Genomic DNA, 15,015 nt, shown 5'->3' with positions numbered 1-15,015 from the left:
ATATAAACTTATCCAACGTTTGTAACGGCGAATATAATGTATGTGCTACAGAGGACATATGAGAAGATAGAATTCTTCATTTATTTAATCGAAGTTCGTGACAACCAACTGTTAGGTCCTGACATCTGTGAAGTAAATGCTGAAATACAAAGATTCCTATTCCAGCCATCGAAATTAACAGAGGTGCCATCTATGAGCCAGTACCTTATACAATTTGATATTAAATTGGCATGTGCCATCCACCGTGCATTTTGTCAACTACCACGGAATAGAAGCTGACTGTGCCCTATTCCCATTACATGACACTGTTTCGCGTCCGCCCCACTTGAGAGCACAACAGAATGTCAACAAACCGGTAGGTTCGTCGATCGTCTCTTTTTTTTATTCCAACTGAGTTTCATAATTATTATTATTAACCCTTGTTTCTTCAGCTATAGTTTTACCTTCTAAAGTGATGTGTAGTGTCGGTTAGTGTGGAAACAGAGCTGTCGTACAGTCTGTAATCTGTAATCATATAAGTTAGAGCACTCCAGCGACGCAGAATTTTATACGATGAACTTAGTTTTGCTGTTATTCTTGTTTGTGGCAGCGGTTCAAGACAGTTGAAAGAAGCTGGGATGTCAGCTTATATCGCGGTAAGTCGATGTGCAAATTCAGACTGACGTCTCCTGTGACACGGTCTAATCTTGCAGGTGGTTAGCAGCATTTCAGGAAGAATGTATTGCATCCATCTTCAGGATTGAAATGACGATTTAGTATCACTCGTCTACTTGTTTCCGCCTCTAATGAAAAATAAATATTTATTTCTAAATATCATTACAATCAAATTGAAATTTCTTAAAATATCATTAAAATCAGATTTTATTTTATTTTATTTTATTATTGTGACGTGTTTCGACCCTGTAAGATCTTTCTCATGTAACTATTGATTGATTGAAACTACCTCGCTACATCAGCTCCTTTGTCAATATATTAGATGTTTTATTTGAGAATATATTCAAACACTTCACTCACGCTGCTAATTATTCTGTTGTTTTCCTCGGTTCGTCCAGCGGAGTAATACCACCATTTACCAAGCTGAGTTGGATAAACTCTCAGAAAAGATCAGATTAAAATTCTCGTAACTTGTTGGCTCATTCCGTGGAAAATGAAGATTTCTGAAATGTATGGTGGGGATTACTTTGGACTGATATCAGTTTTTGGACTTTTTTATGTAAATAAATATACAGTCAGTTGTTCGTAAAAGGTATCTTAGCTGATACAAAGATATTAGTGCACTGAAACAAACCACCGTCTTCCTTATTAGTGGTTCTATTTCTGTCTCTGTCTCTCTCTCTTCTGAATAGAGGAACAAGGACACAATGTTGGGAACAAGAATGGTGAACTTAAGAGACAGGTCAAATTGGACTTTCTTTTCCTAGTTTCTATTGTGACTTTCCTCGGCTTAATAATGGACATACAGACCTTACACCCTAAGGAAATAAGTGCGTTTATACCTCGAATAGTAATGAGAGTGGGAGACAGAACTACTACGAACTAAGAAGATGAAATATTGTACTATTATCTCCTATTTAATTTAGGACCTCATAACGTAATATGTTGTGCCATAATATGATTTTATGTTATTCAATACTTTGGCGCTTCGTGGCTTGTAAATACCAAATAAATCGCTTTATGCATTAAACCTAATAATGAAATATTGGTGGAAATATTTCACTTCACGCATAGTACATGCAGTATTTTTCTTCCTCGGCCAAAGTCTTCCTTTTTATTTCCCTTGCTCTCCAATTGTTTATTTAACGATATTATGGATAATATTAAAGTGGACAGTACAGAAATAGTGCGGGCTATATTGCATTTTTGGAGGGGGGAACAGGGGAGGTACCAGTGATGGATTCTTGTGAAAACAGTTATGAAAATTCCGGTTCTGTAAATTTGGTAGAATTTCGTAACTACCTGAGCGGCTATTAGTTTCCCAACATGGATTCTGTTCCATGTATTTTTATTGCTAGTGGGGTGGGACTAAGTCCCTTGTACTGCGGCCACTTCTGGCCTATTGTACCAGCCCCAGATGATAGGTGAGGGTGATTGTGGAGCAATTGGTGGTATGAAGATTGGCAGGGGAAACTGAAGTACTCGGAGAAAATCTGCCCCAGCCCCACTTTGTCCACCACAAATCCCACTTGACGAGACCCGGAATCGAACCTGGGCCACCGCGGTGGGAAGCCAGCGACTAACCGCTTGAGCTATGGCGCGGCCTCTGTTACATGTAACCAGTCACTTAATATCAGCTGAACGAATTTTATATGGTTTTGTACAAAGGGCATGAAATGAAAGCATAAAGGAGCGATTTACGTTAAAGTGTTCTGAAAATTGAATTTTTATATATATTGGTCCAGTAAATTCCTGGTTTACATGGATCTCAAGTCGAACATTTTACCATTCACTCTTTAAATACATTCTCTTATATTGATCATAAAAATTTAACATAATATATGCTATATGTAAGCACAATATATTCGTAAAAATATAAAATTGTCGATGTGTTTAACTAATTAAACACCACGCCATGAAGGCTCATGGGATACTGGATGCATAGATCCAAGTTTTCTTGATCTCTGCACTGGTTGGAAGTGAGTGGTCAGCTTCACAATCCGGCCGCTTGATCCCCGAAGAGTTTCCGGTGCACAGTGGAAAGGAGGCTGGACGGGCCTGAGAGCCGGTCTGGACGACGTGGAGAAAAAATTGTAGACTCTACCGGAACTCGAACTCCGAACCCTTGGCCGTCGCTATACCGACGGAGCTATCCCGGCTCTGAATATGTGCATTTAATTGAAAATACTTCTCTATTATTGTATTCTTATGTTATTTAACGCGGGTTATACTTCCAACTACAGATGTTGGGGACAAGATTTCAGTGATGAATAGGGAAGTATTTGGAAGAAACAGCTGGTAACCTGGGCGAGAGTCGAACCCTACACTCCTCCAGTATAAATCCGGTTATTCACCTTTATACTGTAACACGTTTGGAGTAGATAATTCCATGGTAAGGCAGTAAGAGTGGGCCGTTGCATAGGAATTGCAGAATCAATAAACTCGTTTCCCCAGAGATGGAAGGTTCGTTGCGTACAAAGGATTGTCGAAACAGCAGAAACCGAACTGTTGAAAATGGTGCGTTCTCTCCGTTCCGGAACCCGCCTATGTAAGGGGGTTGAATGCATTCGCCGAGTTAGTCTTGAGATAGTCGCCGTTGAAGAGGGATAGCGGACCAGAGTTGGATCCGTACATCCACTCCCCCATACGTTTTCATGGTGTAGTGTTTAATTAGCCGTGCACAGGGACAACTTCACTTTCTTACTTCTAATGTTAAATTTCATCAAAATTCTTATTGAGTTTCGAAGTTCAAGCATCCGAATAGATGAAAAGAAATATCTTTCACTTAATGCAAAAAAAAGAGTTGTTGTTAAATCTCTTCACAGAATTCCACACACTGTATTCACAGCCATCTAACGGTACACGAGAGGGCGAACAATCTCGCCCTTCATCACTGCGCGCAGACGCCATATTGTTCCATATCTGAAAATTATACGGTGTTGGCATTGGAACAGTAGGTTACTGAGGCCACACGGTGTTATATTTTGTTTATACGATATAACGAAGGCGCTCTCACATATTGCTGCGAAGCTGACGTCATGCCTGCCGTCAGATCTGGCCAGTTTGAAACGTCAAAAGAGACTGGGATAGGAATGTATTAGACATTTGTTGCTAATTTTGCGGCTTTGTAGCTGATGTAAGTCGATGGTGTGAATACAGCACATGCTATTCAAATTTCAATCACTACACATGAAACTTTGTTCCTTTATTTTTGTCTTGTCTTTCTGGAATGGGACGGACTGTAATTGGTAGATTGATACCAACGTTTCGGAAGAATCTAATTCTTCTGTCTTCAGTATCTCTCTTCCTCGTGCAAACTGGAGGCACTAGGTAAAAAATTAAAGTTGCCCCCGTGCTTAACTCATTAAGCTCTATGCCATGAAGACATATGGGGGGAGTAAAGGTACAGCTCTATCCCCTGGTCGCTTTAACCCCGAGAAAAAAAAACCGGTACCCATTGGAGAGTAGGTTGTGTGAGCCCTATGGCCGGTCTGGCCTCTATGTAGAAGAGAACCTCCTAAACTTTTATACTTACCAAATTACACTGTGTCCGTTACCGGAAGACTTTAAACTTGATAACCTTATGAACCTCCGTGAAAACCTAAAATTTCGCAAGAAAACATTTAGAACTAAGACAGAGAGAAAATAACAGGAAAATACTTAGAATGGCTTAATGAGTGAATTTAATATTCTGTACTCTTCAACGAACATTATTGGGGTGATTACATCAAGACTAAGAAGTTCTGGGAAGAACTAATTGCCTTCTTTCTTTTGATATGACACGGACCGCACAGAAAACGAAAAAATTATGGTGGACACACATACATCTAAGTGATTTCATAAGCCTCTTTAATACTCTACGGAGCACATAGGAAAAGGAAAAAATTAAAGGGGACACAGATAAACAGACTGTAAGGTGATCTCATAAGCTTTCTAACAAAAATTACGGACAGACAGAACGACAGACGGATACGCAGACAAGGAAGTGATCTCATAAGCCTCTGTTTATTTCTAAAAATAAGAAAATGAGGATAAAAATGAGGTGCATTTTTATTTAGCACTCATGGCGAAATGAGAAATGCATACAAAATATTTATCTGGAATTCTAAAACGACTGAAAAACGTGGGAGTTGCAGAAGAACAATTTTGAATTGGATCCTGAAAAACAGTATGTGGCGACGTGTAGTGTATAAGGCCCTGTGGAGCGGTTCTTTGTACATGATAATGAGCCTTCGTGTCTGACACAAATGTGAGAAATTTCGAGACAAACAGCTTCTCATGAAGAGCTATACATTTCGTGTGGGACTCGGTCCGGGACAATAGGACTTTACTAAGGCTATGCTCACGGGTTCATGGTCATCAAACGGAGTGAATAGAAGAGACGAAACTAAACCATTCTCAGAGAACAAGGAAAGTAGATAAAAAGCACAAGTCACGCCTTTGCCTCTGCCTGTTATGGAGGAGTGCTTTGAAGGCGGAACAGTTCAAAACATTGTGGATCCTTGTGAGGGCAATGACCTTACAGCAGACCTACCAGACGAACTCCGCTTGCATTCCACCACGGTTTGTAATGTCTCTCAGTAGAGCAGACAATTCGTTTAGTTCCACAGTGACGCTTAAAGGCATTCATTGATAGACGTTCGTATTTATAGCTGCATCTTGAGAAACAAGCGAAGGTGCCTAACAATGCTATGTTTTCACTTGTGATCGACCCCTAGGCTACAAAACTTTAAAATTAATGTTGTTAGGCAAACCATGGCGAGACTGTGTTCCTTTGTTTTGTAACTTCGGCGTCGGTGTTTTATCAGCGTTATGTGTTGCAATTGTTCGAGCTTCTCAGAGAAACATCATAGTCGCCACACCTGACGACAGGATCCATAAATATACTTATATTATATAATAAATTAAAAAAATATAAACAAAATATAAAAACAAATTTTCTGGAAATTATTTTGTCTTACGGGGTCTGTCTATCATTCTGTCTATCTATGGCTCTACAGCCCTTTGTTGGACCTTGGTTTTTTTTTCAGTTTTTTGATCTCTTTGCACAGACGCTAGTACTCTTTGGACGGGGGATTAGGCCGTCATAAGGCCTATACTTACACATAGGAGAGTACAGACCAAGAATAAACCCACACAGACGTCATGCCTTAAGTGAGATTTTAACCCACGACCCCAGCGTTCGAGCGAGCGGAGACGGTTCATGCCTTAGACTGCGCGGCCACCGTGATCGGCTCTATTGATGTCGGATTGGGGAAACTGCGAAACAAAAATGACTCCATGATTTATACTCGTACGGGCATCTGGTGCTATTGCGGCTGTAAAGTAACATATAATTCAAATAGTGAAGAAGAAATGCTTTCAGAATTTTATTGGTGAGAACACGAGGAAAACTGTAACTTAGAAGACCCAGAGGAAGATTGAAGAATATCAGTAAGAAGTATCACAGGGAACTAAGCTGTGAGAATTGGAGATTGCTGGAACTGGTTCAAGGTCGTATGCAAAGGTGGTCTTCAGTAGGCCATTAACGGTGCCGAACCTTGATTTTCTGTTAGCACAGACACAGCTGTTAGAAAGCAGGTAGTGAAAGATGATCCATGTTATGTTATAGCAATATAATAAAATATACTAATATTTAACATAGGGTTTTTTTATTAATTGACCTAATCCTTCCAGCCCCACTATGACCCTGGGGTCGACTCAGCCTCTAACAGAACTGAGTACCAGGAATTAATTAAATAATTTTCCCAGGGAGTAAAGCGCGGCCGGCGCGTAAGGCTGACAACCTTACCGCCATCTTTGAGCCGATTGTCTAGATAATGTGGGACCCTCAACGTCTCACAACCCTATGGGCCTTCACGGCCTGTTACAGGGAGAGCTTTACTTTACTTTTTACTTTAATATACCAGATAAGTAGCGGGAGACGGGACAGCGCATTCGGTATAGAGACTGGCTACGGGCTGGAAGACAAAGGGGCTGGAGTTCGGGTCCCGGTTGGGTCAAGAATTTTCTCTTCTCCATGTCTTCCAGACGGATTCTGTGGGGTCACCCAACCTCCTATCCAATAGGTACCGGTGGCTCCTCTCTGGGGATAAAGCGGCCGTGGCGTGAAGCTGACCACTCACCTCCAGCTAGCGCCGAGGTCATACATCTTCATGGCTAAGTTCTTAAATAGATAAGCTCAGGGTTAACTTTGTCCTTTTACCTTTTATATTATAAGTAATATAATATAAATTGAAGTATTTTTCAACATCTTTTTCTGCAACACTATCAAAGTTTTCTATGAGTGAATCATAGTTAATATTCTAAAGGTAAGGAAGGTAAAGCTGTCCCTGTGCTAAACTAATTAAGCACCACACCATGAAGGCGTATGGGGGAGTGAATGTATAGATCCATATTCTCTTGACCTAGACACTAGCTGGAGGTGAGTGGTCAACTTCACGACCGGGGAAAGAGCCCCCAGTACCCATTGCTTAGGAGGCTGGGTGGGCCCCAGAGCCGGTTTGGACGACGTGAGAAAAGAAAATTCTTGCTCTTACCGGGACTCCAACTCCGACCCCTCGGTCGTTAAGCCACTAACCAGTCGCTATACCGACTACGCTATCCTGGTCTATAGGTAACATTATACAGTTTAAAAATAACGCCGGTAACACGGACTTCTATAACGTCCACCCAGCCTCCTGTCCAATTATTGTCGGGGGCTGTTTCCTAGGGGTTATAACGACTGGAGTGTCAACCTAGCCACTTACCTCTATTTGGTGCCTTAGTTAAGAAGGCTAGGAAGTATACCTCCACTCCCCACAAGTCTTTGTATGTAATTAAAAAAGGAACAACTCCGTTTTCATCATATTTTCACGTATCCGGATTTTGAGTGACTAATAAAACGGATGTTGGATTTTATGATAGAATTTATTGGACCTTTATACAACTTGTTACAACATTTCGCAAATCACTCTCTGACACATTGTCATCTTCCGACTCGACACTCACGCTTCATTACTTCATTGTACTTCTTCCCGTCTTCTGACTGTGCCCTCTTATGACTCCTCGGCACGCACCCTACGGAAAACACCGTAATCTTTTTTCAAGAATGCGGATGTCCTTCCATTATTGAGCGCGTTTGTTTCGGAAATATGTTTACCCAGCCGTTGCCTAGTAATGGACACATGCGTTACAATATAATTTATTTAATCTAAACTTGAATTCTCGGTATCTCTAGATGATAAATACAACATCGTACGATTTATATGTTTCAACTTCCTACTAGACATAGTCTTTCACATTTCTATTCGAAAATTTTAGAGCCCTTTCTGACACTCAGTGCATGTGTTTATCTTTACTTTGTACAGTACTTTTGCGTTTATACTGTGCGTTTCAACACTGTTCGTCCGAGGCTGCTAGATAAGAGAGTTCACATCTCGTGAGAGATCTCAACGCCCGATCAGAACAGTATCCCCATGAAGCACAAGACCGTGGGTGACTGTGGAGATGGGAGTGCGGTTTTCCTTCGTCCATATAGCGGAAACAGTGGTAGCATAAGACACCAATGTGAACCGCCAGTTCTACTTAATGAATCAACACACTTAAGCTAGTGTTTCAGTTGGCTCTCTCGCTTATCTTCTCAGCAGGTAAAGGATACGGATGTGGGTTACTTAAAGACGCTTCAGGTAGTCAGAGTATGTAACATTGCATGTGTGGAAGATAGATGAATGATTCTTTGGAAGGAACCGGTCGTGGCCTACTCGAATTAACCTGCAGACATGACTGAAGAGACTGATGAAACGAAGTGCTTCAGTTATGGTAGCCAATGTCCTGACCGAGATTCCAGTGAAACTATTTACCAGTATAAACGGTGGGACATACCAGAAGACCGGATTCTTTATAATTAAGGATGTACAAAAACATTTCAGTTAATAAATTATAATATTTGACAATATGATAACATACTACTTAAAGACGTAAAGCTATCCCTGTAACAGGCCGTGGAGACCCATAAGTTTGTGAGACGTCAAAACCCCTATATTCTCTAGACACTCGACTCACAGATGGCGGTGAGGTTGTCAGCCTTATGCACCGGCCGCTCATTACCCCCAGGAAGATTCATGGTACTCATTTCTGCTAGAGGCTCAGTCTCTAACCCAGGGTCATAGTGCGGCTGGAAGGATTAGGTCAATTTAAAAATCGATTGACCACATCGGGAATCCAATATGCGACCTTCCGGCTTGTAGCACAGTGCCTCGCCCAACTACGCTACCACGCGTCCCAACTTAATGTGTTCGAGTAAACAGATCAGAAGTTCTCAGATTAAACCAAAATGAAAACTTTTTGATTGGTATCTAACATTAAGAGGAATGAATTTAATGTAAATATACTTTTTTTTAATTATCTATTCTTTGTCACAGGAAATACACATCGTCTCTTGTACTAACAAAAATAGGCTAATGCTGCTAAGTGAGAGATTCGCTATTTATTCTGAGAATCATACATAACATATAAATACACAAACTGAGAAACAAAGGATTTCTTAATGTAAAAAAAATCTCTGCTTGTAGCAACCACACTTCTTTGATGACTTAAGCCATTCTTACACTGTTTTCTTCCAAGATTATTGTTCATTAAGAAGGTGGTACCGTCTGTATTTCATTGATCGCCACGAATGTCCTGATTGAGGGCAAGGGAGCTCCTACTTTACAAACTCTTCTACCGAGAAGGAATGGAAGAAGTAAAAGTAGCCAACAAAACTTGCTTATCTTCATGTGCACGGGTGTACAAGCCTCAGTAACCTTAATTTACTTATTTGATTAATCCGTAGCGAGTGAAAGCAGGTCTGTGAGCTATCGATAGTACTTTGTCGGACGGTTACATGCTGTGTGAGTTCCCAATTAGGGCACTGCTTTGCCCAGTTCTCCTGTCAGTACATGACCACGACTAAGACATTTCAGAAGATGAGAAACGGTTCACACTGCACACTGAAAGCATTGTTGTATGGGGGACAGTGAATGTATATCTCCATTCATTCTGAACCTGTGCAGTAGTATACAGAAGTGATTTGACCGAGCGTACTGGAGTGGTTGTAATGGTCTAGACTCGTATTGGGAGGCTTTTTTTCAAACCTCTGCTGGAACTTGGTTTTCTGATTGAGGTTCTTCGTCACTACTTCAGTCCCACAGGCAAATTCCGAAATAATACCGCGAATAGGCCACAACCGCTTCTTTCTAGATCATTTCCAATTCAACATTCAATTAACTTCCATCAATTCGAGGCTATATGTTATAACTACCGACAGCGCGATTAAACAAAACACAAAAACATGCTGGCAGCTTTATCCCAGGGGATAGAGCCCTCGTACCCAGGATAATTTTTGGAACCAAGAACTAATCTGGGTACTGCGATGAAGAGAAAAATCTCTTGTTTTTGTTGCGAATTGAATCCGATTCCTGGGTGTTCCAGCCTGTAGCCTAGCCACCGTACCTACTGTCGCTGTATCAACTGCTTTTTGTGGGCTGAAGTAATATAAAAGTATTGTATCTGTATTCTCACTCACACAGACTCCCCCACTCACTCACACACACTCCCTCTCTCACTCACACACACTCCCTCTCTCACTCACACATTCCCTCGCTCGTCCACTCATTCACACATTCTCAATCACTCTCACACACCCTCCCTTTCTCACTCACATATTCCCTTTCTTTTAAACCCACACGCTCCTCCCTATCTCACTCACCCATTCTCTCGTTCTCTCACTCATTACCTCGCTCTTCCACTCATATACTCTCTCCCTCTCTCTCGATCACACATTCCCTCGCTTTTCTACTTACTCTCACATTCTCTTCATTTTATTCATCGATACTCCCTCGTTCTCTCACTCTTCACACATTCATTACTCTCTCGCTCGCTTAATATCTCAATAGCTCGTAAACTCGTGCTGTCCTTCAGTCACTCAGCTCACCGTCCACTCACTCCTGAATGGATGCGTTTCTCATTTGAATCACAGAGAATTTGAACCTTATGGTCTGTTCAGTTGGCGTAAAGGTTCGCTGTGAATATTATATACGCAGCTGGGACACGTTCAAAAATACCAGTAACGAATTCTGCTATGGAAAGTGCCCTAAATAAGTGCAATAGGAAACCAAATCCATATGACGCGTCTGCAGAGATCAATGTAACGCCCTCAGTTTCCTCCGTGTTCTGCGTTCCTTTGAACGAACCCGTACACAGATCTATACAATTTGCATTTTAGGCCACGCCCCTGCAGAAATACAGGTTTTGCGAGTGAACCTGACTGTCTGTCTCTCTCTCTCTCTCATGATTACTGAACCGTTCATTCAAACTGATTCAGAATACTTTAGAGACTTATGTCACCAGATGATATCAAGTGCTTCAAAATTTCGTCAACACAATTACAGACATATCAGGTTGGACGTTTCCTATCTTCCTATGTATATTTAAATTATATGACGTTTCGGGTGGTGGATCTGAATCAGTTATCGGGTGTAAGGCGGGGAGGAGGATGGATCATTTTATTAAGAACTAGTCACGATCACTTGAGAACAATGGTAGCTCTCAGCAACACATATGTTACAATTACTACTTTTAGAACATTATCCATCGTTCTGTTTTTAAATTTAAAAATGTTTCGGAAACTGGACCCTGTTTTCGTCCTCAGGCCTCCCTATCTGCGGGAATAGGGACTAACTATATCGATTGGGCCCAACTGAGTAGACGTTCACCTGACGACAGGGACACAGTCCAGTTTCCGAAACGTTTTTAAATAAAGAAAAACAGGACAATGGATAATGTCCAAAAAGTAAGTAATTGCATTAATATACCATCGCCACAAACTTTTGGATCTTATTAGCATATATATGGCGCACGCAGTAGTGTCGTGCGTTGAGGCACTATGCTTCAAGCCGGAAGGTCGTGATTTCGATTCCCGATTACATCATTGTATTTTTAAATTTACCTAATCCTTCCGGACTCACTATAGTCCTGGGATAGATTCAGCCTCTAACAGAAATGAGTACCAGGAATCTTCCTGGGGTTAAAATACGGCCGGAGCGTAAGGCTGACCTCACCGTCTTCTGTGAGTCGATTGTCTAGAAAATGTGGGAGCCTCAACGTCTCACAACTCTATGGGCCTTCACGGCCTGTCAAGGGATAGCTTTGCCTTTTATTACTTTAAATATCATCTATGGGAGATACAATATATTTGACGGTAGCAGAATATGGAATATATACTGCCTACATCTTCCCTCATTTCCAGGCGAAGGAAATGTTATAAGAAAGGAAGAAACGAAGGAAATGAAAAGAATATAGAAAATTAGAGAGATTAAAGAAAAAGTAGAATGAAGGGAAGATAGAAATGGAAGGTGAGATGTAAAAATGCAAGGTGTGTCCCAAAAGTCATGAAATATATTTCGTTCCCTCACTCCTACTGGTCGGAGCGCGCTGGTATCGGTTGGGTTGCGGGGGGGGGAGGCCTTTAGCTTCACAGCGCGCCCAAGATCAGTCTGCTCGAGCATCGGAGGCGTCAGTATCGCTGATTTAGTGCACCTGTGTTTTGTGACCACGTCACGGCGCGCGATGGTGGATACTTTCGAACAACGTTGGGCGGTCAAGTTCTACACAAAGCTCAACAAAAAAGCTGCCGAAACTCACGAACTGCTTAAGCAAGCCTACGGGGAGTCTGCTCTATCATATGTGCAAGTTACAAGGTGGGTGAAGAAGTTTAAGGAGGGCCAGGAAGGAGTGGAAGATGACCCCCGCTCTGGACGGCCATCAATAAGCCAAACCGATGAAAATGTGACTCGTGTGCGTGATTTGTTGAATACTGACCGTCGAATGACTGTCCGGTTTTTAGCCGACACTCTGAACATTCCAAAAACCGTTGTGCATCGCATCGTTATGGAAGAATTGAACATGTGAAAGGTGTGCGCCAAGTTGGTCCCCAAATTGTTGACGGACGAGCAAAAGGCCAATCGAGTGTTGATCGCGAGTGAATTGAAGGAACGTGTGGTAATTGAACCTCATTATTTAGACTGCGTTATTACCGGTGATGAAACGTGGACATTTGAGTACGACCCAGAAACGAAGCGCCAGAGTCCCGAATGGCACACCTCGGCTTCCCCGAAACCGAAGAAGGCTAAGATGAGCAAATCCAAAGTGAAAACAATGCTCATCGTCTTTTTCGACGCCAAGGATGTGGTCCACAAAGAGTTTTTACCCCAAGAACAGACCGTCAACGCTCCCTACTACGTGGATGTTCTAGAAAGATTAACGAAAAGGGTCATCCGCGTGCGAAAAGGCATCGCCGCTAACTGGCGGCTGCATCATGACAATGCGCCCAGCCACACGTCTCTGCCCCTCCGTGAGTTTCTGGCGAAGCACCACGTCGCAACGCTGCCGCANATATATTTCATGACTTTTGGGACACACCTTGTAGACAAGGAAATGAAGAGATTTGGGATTTTCACGGCGGTGACTATGAAGAATACCTTCTTCTTGGATGTGGAGCAGTGTAGATATTGTGTTAACTGAAGTTTAGTTTCATTCGCGGATTTTATTTTTTCTTCTACCCTGACGATGGAGACGATATGTTCCTCCGAAACGTCAGTTAACACATTATCTACACGGCGCCACATCCCAAAAGAAGGCTTTCTTCAAGGAAATGAGATGTTTAGGGAGTTTTCTCATGTTTGCCCAGAAAGATATAGCGATCTGCTGCTTCGCTTGAAATCTGACATGCAGTGCAGGTCACATAACTTCTCCACTGGACTGCGACAGGAAACTGGAGACGCGTAACGGAAGATTTTGCAATGGCATTTCGATGCAAGTCAGACCGACGGGGCGGAAACAATGTCTGCTTCAGAGACCGTTGAATGACGTGTATGTCGGTTAAGATGTCAGAGGCAGCGAACCCTAGAAGCAGCTTCCTGTAACTGAAGCCGGTATGTCACACGAGGTAGAAGCGATGTCATAAGCGTCATAAGGGTAATGCGTGCGCTCTGCTTCACTGACGTCACGAGACTGCGATCGCTCCCAGAAGATGCATCCCCCCACTCCTATAGGCCACATCAGGACTATATAGAACTAAGAAGGTCACTTCCGTGTATTCGGTTTAACTCCGCAACTAAAAAAATTGTACTGTACAAGGTGTTTTCTGTGTTGTCCGTGCGTGTGTAGTTTAAGTGTAAGGTAATTCGAACATGAAGATTTAACGAAACTTTTTATTCTATATTCCGGCATAACAAAAAAAATAATGATGAAATTCGTAATAACGAGTCGTGGAGGCCCATAAGATTGTGAGACGTCGAAGCTCCCATATTTTCTATACAATCGTCTCACAGATAGCGGTGAAGTTGTCAGCATTAAGCGCCGGCCGCCCTTTACCCCCAAGAAGATTCCTGATACTCATTTCTGTTAGAGGCTGAGTCGACCCCAGGGCCATAGTGCGGCTGGAAGGATTGGGTCAATTAAAAGTCGCGATCTCATCGGGAATGGATCCCTCGACCTTCCGGCTTGTGGCATCGTGCCTCAACCAATTACGTTACCGCGTGTCCCCAGAGAAACCGGTATGAACTAAAAAAAAATCAAAACTGAAGAGCGAGCATTGTTCTTTGAAGTAGTTTGAAATTAAATATACGAGTATGGCTTGTTCAGTATTTAAGGAGTTATATCTCGTGCCGAAGAAGTTACTTTAGAAATCAATGGATGAATTACGATTATTTCCGCAGGTGCATCACACAGCCTGATGTTACCATGAGGCACTTTTCGGGAGCATCATTTTGGATTAATGCAGCCTGTGTTTGTTAGCCTGCCCGAAATATCCTAAAATCACGATTAATATTATCCCTGATTACGTAGGATAATCTCGAAATGTTGCATTCAAGAATAGGTTCTGGATACTGCCCCGAAACAGAAGCAGTCATAACAGTTTCCTTGTCGCATCTTTACACCAAGTTTCACACTGTTTTTGTGAGTCAACATTAGCAGAAACTTTCACTGCTTTGAGACATCTCAAGCAATGTTTTCCACATTTAAGTGATGCCAATCTCACTTTCAAATTCCACTCCTACAACAACAAATGTTTAAATTATTTCTTACTTTGTTTCTCTTTAATGTCTTCACTGCTTAATATTTTTATTTCCGTGTTGCGTAATTCCTTAAGCTCGTACATTTCCAAGAGTCATCACAGTTCTTTTTCATTCTCATCCTATATCTTCATGGTGAGGTTTGGATAAGGGGTCCTGACGGATGTACCTTCAGAACCCCTCTTCAGTTCTTGCTGTATACACACACTCATAGGTTATTTGAATATGAATGGGATACAAAAGCATTATCATCATCATTGGCAAAACA

The 15,015-nt window shown here is 41.9% G+C and overlaps 1 protein-coding gene across 2 annotated transcripts in view; it reads left to right on the top strand.

Moving 5' to 3' along the window:
• Positions 1-299: 299 nt before the first annotated feature.
• The window catches only part of LOC111875624, a 69,266-nt gene continuing 54,550 nt past the window's right edge, over positions 300-15,015 (top strand). Inside the window, exon 1 of one of the 2 annotated variants that reach the window (XM_023872010.2) lies at positions 300-355. The gene's annotated coding sequence lies outside the window, so the exon portion shown is untranslated. The other variant, XM_023872009.2, reaches the window with a different exon arrangement.

The sequence above is a fragment of the Cryptotermes secundus genome, unplaced genomic scaffold (assembly GCF_002891405.2).
Source record: "Cryptotermes secundus unplaced genomic scaffold, Csec_1.0 scaffold141, whole genome shotgun sequence".
NCBI classification, from domain to species: Eukaryota; Metazoa; Arthropoda; class Insecta; order Blattodea; family Kalotermitidae; genus Cryptotermes; species Cryptotermes secundus.
Note: the sequence above shows the minus strand (reverse complement) of the source record. Positions and strands in the feature narration are given on the sequence as shown.